The 12129-nt window shown below is 40.2% G+C and overlaps 1 protein-coding gene across 2 annotated transcripts in view; it reads right to left on the bottom strand.

The window, feature by feature from the left end:
• GSK3B (glycogen synthase kinase 3 beta) overlaps positions 1-12129 on the bottom strand; it is a 154327-nt gene that overhangs the window by 83299 nt on the left and 58899 nt on the right. The window lies entirely within an intron of this gene.

Consider the following 12129-nt stretch of genomic DNA (forward strand, 5'->3'; position numbering starts at 1 on the left):
TTTAAACCAGTAAAACCAAGCTTTTCCACTAAGGTGCCTTACTGGGTTCACAAAGGCAACATGAACATCCACTATGAACGTTTACTTTAAAAAAAAAAATAAAAGAGAAAAAAAGAAAAATCCTTCTCTGTACACTTGCAGTGAGAGCAATGTGACTGGTGGACAACGGAGCTGGGGAGCTCAGAAGTATGCATGTCCCACCGCAACACCCAGACAAGTTGCACTATCCCATTTCAGGGACTAAGTAGCCTGCAACAAATGATTTCATTTATAATCAATCAACATTCTTGCACTGTTACACTCATCTGGTATAAATGAGATGCCTGTTTTCAAGCCCAAAAATCTTGGTACAACCTTTATGACTCATGTGTCTGCTGACATTAAAGCAAGATGAATACACAAGGGCCTGCACGCTCAGTCTGATAAGCAGATCCTGGGACAAATCTTCAAATGAACAACACTGAAGCAGATGGATCTTTAAAGGACATCAAGTCACATTTTTATCAAATGAGGATGAAGACAGAATTTAGGGAGGAAAACAAGGGAAATACACTCTAGCTCTCTGTGACAGAGTGTCTCTTGAATGAAAAAAAAAATAATCAGAATTAGATCCAGCTGTTCTTTTACATATGCATTGTTATGCTTCAATGATTCAGACTGGATGTTTGTATTTTGGCTAGTTAGCCATGATGATTAGACTGCTTAGTCCTGAGCTGGGCTTTCAAAGGAACATCACAAACAAAGAGGTGGAATAAGCACCTTTGCTGGGCCTGAAACAATTAGACCAGGCTTCAGATTTTAGAAGAACTAGAGAATATATATATATATATAGTCTGGGTATTTGCATCATGACACATAGGAGCCTCGATTACTCATCCCAGTTCACTATACCAGGCACTACATAAGCAAAAAACCACCCTGAAGAAAGCAGACTGCATTCTATTTAGTTAGAAGTTTGTAACCTGTATTTAAAAATATGATAAACACCACACCTCACCCTAAAGAAGAACTGGGTTTTGAGTGGGTCCCTTCACTAACCTTACTCAAAAAACCTTACTCAAAAAACCTTACTCAAAAAACCTTACTCAAAAAACCTTACTCAAAAAACCTTACTCAAAAAACCTTACTCAAAAAACCTTACTCAAAAAACCTTACTCAAAAAACCTTACTCAAAAAACCTTACTCAAAAAACCTTACTCAAAAAACCTTACTCAAAAAACCTTACTCAAAAAACCTTACTCAAAAAACCGTACAAATGCATGAAGACCTTTTTATTGGCATCACGCTTTATATTTTAAAACAAGTATCAACACAACACCAAAGCATCAAGCATGGTAATTAGAATTTTCCTTAATGGAGTAAGTTTCTCATTACCTTTCCAGAAAGATTTCTTATTTCGGGTTACTACATGATACAACTCTTACAAAGCAACTCAAAGATTCTGCTTTACTTCCTGCAGTAGATCATACAGGAGTCAAGGTCATCCGACAAAACCTCACTGTCTCCACTATCCTTTAAATTTAGTCTTGGGCACCAGATGACAAATTTCACTGCATAACGCAGACGGAAAATGTGAGGGGAAAAACCAAAGTGGGATATAAAGCCATAATGAGCTTTTCTCAAAAATGTGCAATTTAAAGTAGCAGAAAAGTAATTCCCTGTATTGTGTAGGCTAAAAATAATTGTGTTTGTCACTCACATCTCACCTTCTCAGCTGTCCCAGGGACCAGGAAGCATTCAAGTCACAGGAAAAACCGGCCGCTTTGTTCATTCTAGAATATGCCCGACAGTCTGAAGTGCCTCTGTCTCTGCACTACAGATGCTTCGCAAAACATTTAAAATCGCTTCCTTTCATTATTTTCCCATGTCTTGGTACTACTTTTCAGAGCAGCAACAGGCAGTGCATATTGCCTTTAGCAGCAAAGGAAACAATCATCAATTATACGGCTCTCAAGGCTTTGAAAGCTTCCCAGAAGGAGCATGCCAGTTGGTTCTTAAATGTCAGGTCTACTCAAGAAAACAAAGTGGCAATCAAAAATTATTCCCATTTCCACGTTTCCTTAAACTTTCCTGATTTTGTTTGCTGTGTTTAAGTTACCCCTCTTCAAACAGGAACCAGGAATAAAAAAAAAAACCCAGCTCATTTACAAGGTTTTAAACAAAGCTGAAAGGGCTGACCTACAAGACAGTGCCGGCGGGCACAGCTCGGCTGTCCTGGTGACACAGGAATGAAAAGGTCCGTCCCCCCTCTCTGCTTCGGGAAGCCTCCGTTGAGCAGCACGGGGATCTCTTCTGTCCCTCCCGTCTCGCATTTCATCAGTTATCCTTTCTTTCCCCTCAAGTGTATAGTTACCACAGCAGAATATTTGAATAAATAACAAATACTGAGTTCAAAAAGGGCACATGGTTTGCCACTGCCTGATTTAGCAGCCAAGTATTTTAAAGATAAAAATCTGTGTTCCCTGGCAAAAATTGAAGCCAAATCATTTGATGACATATTCCAATCACACTCTAAGAAGGGCACGGTGCACCAAAGACAATTTAACCACGAAAGAATGAAGTAAGCAAGTGAGAGCCACAGGTATGTAATGTTGCTAGATGTAAAAAGTGTTTATGCTAAATCTTCCGTAGCCAGGCGATCTCACGCTGTGGGACTTCTAAAAGAGAACACACAATGGTACAACAAAAAACCTTGAAGTAATGCATGCACCAAACATCCAAGGAGTCTCAAAAGCACCATTTTGGTCGCAATAAGCATCAGCTAATCTTCTATTTATACACTGCGCAGTACTTTCCTCCCTAACTGGGAGACAGGTGTAGAAGGTTCCCGCTGGGAACCATTTCCACCCAACATCCTCTTTAATACCCAAGCTCTATACAGCAGCGGCGTTATCCAGCTCTCAAGAGCATTAGACGTGCCTGCTCTCTGCCTGTTCATCTTAGCTAGAACTGAAAGGTAAAAAAAAAAAAAAAAAAATCTAGCTTAGAATTTATGTACAACCTCGCGCGGCAGCGTATCGCTAAATCCCCGAGCTTCAGAAGGACTTTGGGAATTTTACTGTGACTTTTCTCTTTTTAATGGCCAAGTTCAGGCTTCATTCGCAACACGAAGAGCAGCCCTCGATTCGCCGCTTCGGACAGGTTGTGCGCTTAGGAAGGCTACTCTGCTGCCACGCTAAGAGGGTACCAGGGGCAGCCATTAAATAATTTATTTTTAAATGAGAATGAGGAAAGCAAAATCCACTCCAGCAGCCTGTAATCTGCCAATCTCAGAGGTGCATATCCAATGTGAGGATATATTCTCAGGCAAGCAAAGATATATAGTCTTCACGGTAATGCTCCTGAAAGGCTATCGCAGATCTTTCCATAAAACACCACATCCACACTTTTTACAACTGCTTTTGAACACCAGCATGGCACTCCAAAAAACCAAGAATATGTTCAAGTCAGCTTTCACCTTGGTTACACGACCTACGAATACGTGCCATGAACAAGGCTCCCTCTAAGCAGAAGGCATGACCCAAAAGTAAAACTTCAATGTACAAATGCAAACAATAAAGAGGTTACATCCTTATTGCATGCAGAATTATTGTTTTTCTATGCCAGTTCCTTCTCAGGCACTTAAGCAGCAAAACTGGAAGGTCAAAGGAAAGGAAAATGTCTTTTAAAAATGGAACTTAATGTGACTAGGATCAGGAATTCTGCAGCATCTTCAACTATAGTTGCACAGCTATAGCACGCTGTCGGTACGTGGCAGAGTTACTGCTATTTATGTGCTTTAAACTACATATTTCCATACCTTAACGTGTTTGGAATTCTTTTAAACTGTAATCTTCACTCTGGATGTCATGATTTCAGAATAGCATCCCTACAATGTTATTCTTTAACCTCTGTGTCTCAAAGCAGTCTCCAGCTTAATTTAGGAAAAAAAAAAAAAAAAAATATATATATGTATATTTAGGAATATATACACACACACACACACACAGTGTGTATATATATATATTTTTCATGGAATGTATATAAATATATGTATTATTTCATGAACATCAGACATATGAACTCACTTCCTTTAGTAAACATGAGAGACAACAGGAGGTAAACCACATCATTATTACAGCAGCTATATGAATTATCTGGACCAGTGGGGCAAAAGTCTTTTTATATATTTAATATATCTTAAGTTTCTTTTTATTGGTCAGCAAATACACATAGGACAGCTAGGATTTTTAAAACAAGATAGGCGTTTACGATCAACTTTCTCTCTTCTCCTCCACTTCTAGTGCATAACTGGAGACTAAAACTAAACCTATCTATGGTCCTAGTCTAGGGAGTACCATAGAAAATAACCTCATGGAAACATAAAAGCTCAAAATCCAATATAAATGCAATACTTGAACTGCGGCACATATCTACACAGATGCCTCATGCTAGCATCCACGGGGTGGGGGAAGCCCTCAAGGGCTCTTTTGACGCCTCTTTTTTCAGATAATACATTCTTACGGCAGATATTTCCCTTCTAACGTGGGTTTCCACATGGCAACCTATGGAAACACATTTCTACATGCACACATGCGGATGAAGAGCCCTTCCTCCTCTTCCCCAGGCCAACTGCAGCTGGATGATGCTGCATTCCCTTGGCAGGAATTTTCAATCCAACTTCCTAGCTGAAAAAAAAACTGAAGTCAACGTCCTTAATACAAACTCCAATTCATCTTCAAGTGCCAAACTGAAGACCTATTTTGCATTAACACCTCCTACGCATCCAATTCGTTTGTCAGATTAGAAAACATCTGTAGAAATAGTCATAACGCAACTACAAATGATTTTCTTATATAGACTTTAACATAATACAGACTGAAGAAGATACTTCTTAGCCCTCTTAGATCTCTTCTAGGCCACAGAAGTACATCCAGGGAGGTTTGAGCTGATACAACGAACAGTAAGCTGCTTACTTCAAAGACTGCCAAAAGCAAGGGTACAAACAAATTTTTGGTTCACTAGCAAAACTCAGTGTTTGTGAAAACTGGAAAAAGGAATGAAATACAAGGTTTTGAGCAAGAATTCAGGTATCTACCCAGCCTCTTTGGTGTGCTGTGATCAGACAGGCACTGCAACTGCAATTACAGCCAAATGACAGAATTGGCTCTCATAAGCTAGCGTTCAGGAGACAGATCAAGTACTGCTATAAGAAGTGCTATTATCTTGGTAAACATCTCTGATAATCTGGCTAAGCTAAGCTGGACCAGAGCTACAAATCTGGCCTCTGTACAAGAGTTAAAGCACAGACTTGAAGAAACTCTCTGGAACTGAACATAGCCCTCCAGCTCTTCAGAAGATGGAAAAATATCCTGAACACATGCCCAGACACCTCCCATTCCACAAACTGTGTCTGATAGCCCCAGTCTTTAAGGACTGCATTCCCTCCGACGGGGATAGGTAGGACCAGAGGGATAGTTTTGGAAAGGCTTTGAGTCAAGCTCAATTACCTTCCTTCTGCTGATTTTACACAAGTCTGTAATATTTGCTAATGTTGCTGGAAAATGTTTTCAGCCTTCCTTCCCCACTTGTGATACAAAAACAAGCCATCACATTGAAGTAGTCAGAAGATAGATCTGTTGTTCTGGGTGTACTTTGTAGCTATTTAACAACAAAATTAAGGCATCCTTTTAAAAGTGCCACCTCCATAATGGTCTTATGAACAGTGATTCACTATTCCTCAGATCTTCAAAGTAGCTAAGATGTACAAGTCCCCAAAGACTCTTATAAGAAAGGTGCTTAAATGTTATTATTTCTCATCGCCATGTCTTTCCTTTGTGACTTTTTATCCCATGGGTGCTTCCAACTCAATTGGGAAGTCCCTGGAGATGAGACAGGGTAAATAAAAAAGACATTCTTTTGAGAGAAGGCCTTACAGAGTAACTTTTGAATATTCAGCAATCCTTAGATGGAGATATGAGAGCGCTCGTGTAGCTCACGCACAGAGACTAAATTAACAAAGAGTGCAGTCTTTAGTTCGGTAGAAACCTGTGCGGATGACAAGAGGTCAGAGAGAAAGATGATCACGAATACACCAGAGCAGGTCCAACCTCTACATTGTATTTAAGACTTAAAACGCTGACTTAACTTGAAGACAATGTTCGTTCTAAACCTCTGTGACAACTTCCAATTCCTTCTCTAGACAGGGGAAGTCACAGTTGTGTGGTACCCCAAGTTTCAGCAGTAACGATGACTTCTTTTCAACTATACATTTCACATTCTCATGGCAAAGCTAAACTACATCGGAACAGGAGCCTGGAAGATGGATTTGCTAAGACATTAAGAGGCAAGACGCTTCTTGCGTCCTGTCTCAACCTGGCGAAGGGAGACCAAACTGCCCTGAAGAGACAGCGATACCTTTTCCCTCAAAGCTTTCCAGCTGTGTCCCCCAACACGTATCAAGAGGCCGGGTGCCAAACTCCTGTTTGTTTGTCAGTATATAGACACGATTATCTGTAGCCCAAGCTTAGACTGCAAAGACGACTTGTTTTAACTTTTATTTCTATCAGGTTACCAGGTACATCCCTCCTCAAAACAGATCAGCTACACTAACAGTGACCTTGGTAGACTGAAGCCCCCTGAAAACGCAGCCTTTTTTCAATATAATGCTACTATCTGCTGTATCTTAAGTGGCCAAGGATAACCAAGAGCCAAGAAATAAGCCAGGGACGGTCAGCCAAGAGTCGAACTAATCCAACCTGATTTGAAGTCGGACTCTCACAGTGCTCTGTTAACCACTGAGATCCTGAGAGCAAGAGATACGTATCTCATTAGTCAACAGGTTCACACTTCTTGCACACGCATGTTTACAGAACAACACCTTCAACCACAAGGAGAGACACACAACCTATTAGAAAAAAAAACAGGTCAACTTTAGATTGTTGAATGCTTTAAACTTTTCAAGAGACTTTTCTGTTAACAGAACTTAAGAACCTCAACGCCTAGTCATTTTTCAACGGGAATTCTTCCTTGTGGTTTTACATTTTTCATGTGAGCTGCTACGATCAAAGTTGCTGTAATTAAGTTAACACAAACAGTGGATACGGGCTACTTTGTAAAAGGATCTTTTTATACTTAGCAGCTTGATATATTTGAGGCAGGAACTGAAGGAAAGCTGTTGCCCTTTCAGAAGCATTTCAAATAGCTCACAAAAGTACACACACCCAGCAGAGAAAGAGAGAAACCAGAACCTCAACATATTTTTCCATCCTGCTGCTTTACTGGGTTTTAAGGCTCAGGTTAACACTGAGATTTTACATATAAAGAAAAAAAAAAAAAAGATCATGCAAATGGTCACAATGTATATTCCTCCATAGGCAAAAATAGGAAAGAGCACTGCCTACTATTCAGTGGCCTCAGCTTTATCAATGCATGACTTCATGTTTATGGACCGCCAGGGCCCTAGTTTGACATCCTCTCACACTCCAGAAGATCTGCCTGTTTGAATAATTCAGGCAACTAAGCCATGGGCACACACAGCTGGAGCGCTAAACCTAGGCAGTCCCTGAACGACTTGACAGCCTGGATGGCATGAGTGGTTCTCCTTACAGAATTTGGCTTTCTCTTGCTGCACACTTCAGGTCTACGTGAGCCATGAACAAGAAATGTGATGCCCAACCTAGGTGGCCTGAAAAGGTGCAGGATTATTATGAACTCTCTTCATCATTTAGATGGCGACAGCCTAGCGCTAAAGCAGAAACATTAAGTACTGCAATTCAGATACGAAGAATTTCAGTATTTATTCTCAGTCAGCTGAGAAATATTCCTAGCAATTCGCGCATTCATTCCAACAGGATTTCTTACGAATGGGCATGGAATGACAGAAGTCACAAAAACTAGACGGAGAATTTCCTATTTGTGCTAACACACCTGCTTGCTTATTATTGCTTTTTGCAGAACCAGACAGCAACACGACTGACTCTTAATCTGAATAATATTCCAATGAACACGCCAACAAAAGCAGTGCAAGAAAATTTATGCTACCAGTATTTTCTTTTCAAGCATCATAATTAGGCTGTGTCAGTTAAGGGCCTGCACAGACATGTGGATGAAAATAATTGAAAATATTATAAATAATTTAACTGCACCTATCCGTATCAATGTTTTGCACAAGGACCCATTCTTATGTATCTGTGGGATACAAGCAGAAACACAGTATAGATCTATGAAAGCTGGGACACAGTCTTTAGGAGATTTTGCCATTTGAATGGATTTCGGCCCCAAAAGCTTGTGAATAGCTCTCTTACACCATTTTTCAGAGAGAAACATCTCTCTCTTACCCTTGTTAAACTTTTAACTGAAAAAACCCAAAGAAAATGCGGCCCTCCATGCTGACTAGAGACAACTTCAATGGTCCCACAGATGAACGATAAACAGCATGTAGTTTGTGAACTACTCACCTAAGTATCATGTAATTGTCCAAAATCACATTACTTAGGTTCCTCATGCTTAATTTGGAGATCTAGCTTAATGAAGGCAGAAGAACTGCAAACCAAAATTAAGCATAAATATCTACATTTTATTTTATTTATTCCCCTCAGCCATTTGTCTCCATCCCTAGTGTACTGATAGTATTGCTCTAGGTTACCCTGAACTCTAGACGTACTCATTTTAAAACCCAGAGCACTTCACAGACCCTGTTTAAAATGCAGCCGTGCAGAAGCTGCGCTGCCACGCTGAAGAACCACTAAACTGCAACAAGGGGGTAGAAAGAAGTAGGAGCATTGCAAACTACCTTTACTATCACAGAAACTGTAATAGTCAACTCTTTAGCAAAGATTTTACACTCGCTTTGTTCTGGCGTAGACCAATGCTGCTTCCACTTCAGTGGAGGCTGCCGAGAAAGTTGTCATCGTAACGGAAAAGGAAAAAAAGAAAAAAAGACACCACCACACACCCACACCCCCCCCCCCCACACCCCCCCGTTAATTCCAGCTTTCAAGCTAGCTTTAGACCTGGATAAAAGTATCTCAGCTTCCTGACAGAGATCTAAAAATTGGCAACTGCGGTGCATTTTCCACATCTTCACAATAAACTCCTTCCACATTCACAAAATGCAGGAGCCTCGGAGTTACACTCTGCTGGGACTTCCCAAGTTTCTGAATCATGCCCTTTAAGACTTCCTGCTGGCTTTTCTAAAATCCTTGTTTTAAGAGCTACATCACAACAAAGGAATTATACGGTGTGTACCAAGATAAATCCATCAGGATATAGAGATAAGCAGGCACCAGCTTGAAGCATACTGCTGACAATTTTGTTGATGATCTGCACTTCAGGAAGCAACTCCCATGCATTGCTTTCCTTTTATTGCCTCTCCACCGCTGGTGGAGACTGGACTGGTGCAGAAAGGTGTTTCCAAAGTGCTCCCTCTCTTCCCCCAGAAGTCGATAAAGTTGATTTAAATCAAACAAGCTACCGCCACCTTTGGCTGTCTGTGATACGGTTTTCCTCATCGTTGCCGAGGCAGGGGTGTACGTTAGTGAGAGGGAAGAAGTGGCAGATTTCTTACGGAACTCCGCTCACCGGGGCTTGGATCGGGACTCGGGCAGCCGTGCGGGGGTGGCTACAGCCCAGCTGAGCTGCACACCACGGCTCAGCTCCCTAAACAGAAGAGCTGGTCCGCTCCTACGCTGCAATCAAACTGTTCGGCCAACAGACATTCAAAGTGCCCTGTTTAACTGGTAAAGTATCTGGTCCCGCATTTACAACCTACATCAGACGTTCCCAAAGAGTAGGCATACCCTGAAGTACTTGTACGCTATTCTTGATATAAGATACATGTCCCTAGCTTCCAAATCGGTCCAGGCAGAGGCTTTCATCCAGCCTGCAGGAATTTACACCTCCTGCCAACAGAACATACGCTTCCAGATCAGAATGTGAAAAGAAAGGGAGAACTAAACTGACGAATGATGGGAAAAACTACGGAGCTGAGACCAAAGGTAGATGATGTTGAGCAGCTGGGACGTACATTTGGGTTAAGAACATGAAAAAATGTGTAACTTGGGTAGCACTGCAGATGCGACCCATGCAAATTATGAAGTTAAAAAAAATATTTTTAAATTAACGCTATCTATCTGTAAATCTACACATGCACTTACCATTAATTCCACCTAGTTTAGGGGTATGAAAGCCTCCAGGTACTGGATGGTCTCAGCTTATGTCATCATACATGGACAATTAGTTCAGAGTCCAAATTGGAAACACCCTACTTAGCTTTTTAGCTTTTGGTTTTTTTTCCTTAAACACAAAGAGGGCTAATATTCAAAAGATATCATGTTTTTTCTAATCACTTAAAAGCAATATATAGTTAGATAACAAAATGCCACTGAATGAACTACTGAACGAAAAACAAAGACCTACAAAACAAAAAACAAAACCAAAAACCAAAACAAAACATTAAGGTGTTACTAACTACTAGTATCTGATGGGCAGGAACTAAAATGCTCAGCCAAGTTTTCATTTTGACACCCTAGACAACCTCAAAGTCATGAGACTAAAGAAATCAAAGATTTTGGTCCAAAGCACTATCTGACATCCACCAAGCATGACACGGTAAGGGAAATGTCCTGGCCTTCCTCCTAAAACTATGCAATGGGAAGAGATCAAAGAGCTCTTCTAGGCGTGACTAGGTTTAGAGCTTGTGTTATTCCTCTACCTCTTTCATTCTTCTAAAATAATCCACTCTTGCATCATATTGCATGCTTCCGCAGTACTCATGGCCTTCGACACATAATACAGTCCTGAAATAACTCAGATGTAAGAACAATGTAAGAACTTCACATGCCTTTCTCAATTAGAAGTTCAACAATGCTGCATGATTACATTAATTTAAACATATCTTTCCTTTTCCATTCTTCATCTAATGCATCTGTGATATGCTGATGCCTGTGGTGATGACAGCATCAATTTCAAGACTCAAGGAAAAGGTATACACCAGTTCCTTCAAAACACTTTAAAAGAATGGTTTTGCTACCAAAACAGGACACAAGTTACAAACATTACCAGTGAAGCTAGCTGTGCATGAAGCCTTACTGAAAAAACGAGGAAACTGAGAAGGAAATGATAAAATTTGTCATCCAATAGCCTCTAGAAGTCTTTCTAAAACTAACACTAAGTATCAAACTGTAAAAAAGAAGTTTGAAGTTGCTGATTTTCCTTAAATATGCTTCAACTATTTTTAAGGTCAGTAGTTTTTTTTTATCTAGACCACACCAACAAGATTACCCCTGGCACCTTCTCTGTATGTTGTCCTTATGCTTCTATAGTCATGAAACCTGTGGCCTTCAGATACTAAAACCCACACCATTAATTTCAGATGCTAAAACCAGTACCTTTGCTATCATTCACTGCTTGCCCAAGTTTAGCTGCAGGCCACTTGACTATACAGGAAAGCAGTCAAGCACACCAAGCAGAGGACTAACAGCAGTGATGAGGTTGCTGATGGTCCTTAACTTTTATTTGGTTTAAATATCACCAGATAAAAATATAGCTTTTTGGAAGGCTACTTGTTTAGAATAAAGAATCACTAGTCCATTAAAACCACCAGAGTAGATTACGTTTATAAATCAGATAATGAAGGGAAATAACTTGCCTTCAGTCCAAACTGACCTGGGCTCAGTATTTGTTATTTTCTTGCTTGGCCTGGGGACTTTCCGAATTACTCAAATACAGCCTCCCACTTTGTAGGTGCAACAACCAAGAACAAAGCCCAAAGGCTTCTGTTCCTTCCAGCAGCTTAATTACTAATGACTGGAGAAGAGTCTATGCTAGAAAAAAGACAAGTTTTTCCCTTGTTTCCCCAGCTCATTGTCTGAAAAATCTAGTCTGCGACCTGGAAAGAGCACCACAACATCAAATCAGGATTTTTAGCTTCCTGTTTTGCACTAATCCAAACAATCATAACAACAGTGACTCACTGATTTTCAAGTACTATATCCCTTTATCACAAACCATCTCTTTAATCTTTAGTCTTGGAAATTTTTATGTGCATTTATGTGCTCCAATGAAAATAAATTTTAAAACAAAAATCAAAAACATTGCCATCAAAGACATGGAAAATGAGATAACGTTCATGAAAATATTCTCAACTTA

The sequence above is a fragment of the Platalea leucorodia genome (assembly GCF_965183815.1).
Source record: "Platalea leucorodia genome assembly, chromosome: 2".
Lineage (NCBI taxonomy): Eukaryota > Metazoa > Chordata > Aves > Pelecaniformes > Threskiornithidae > Platalea > Platalea leucorodia.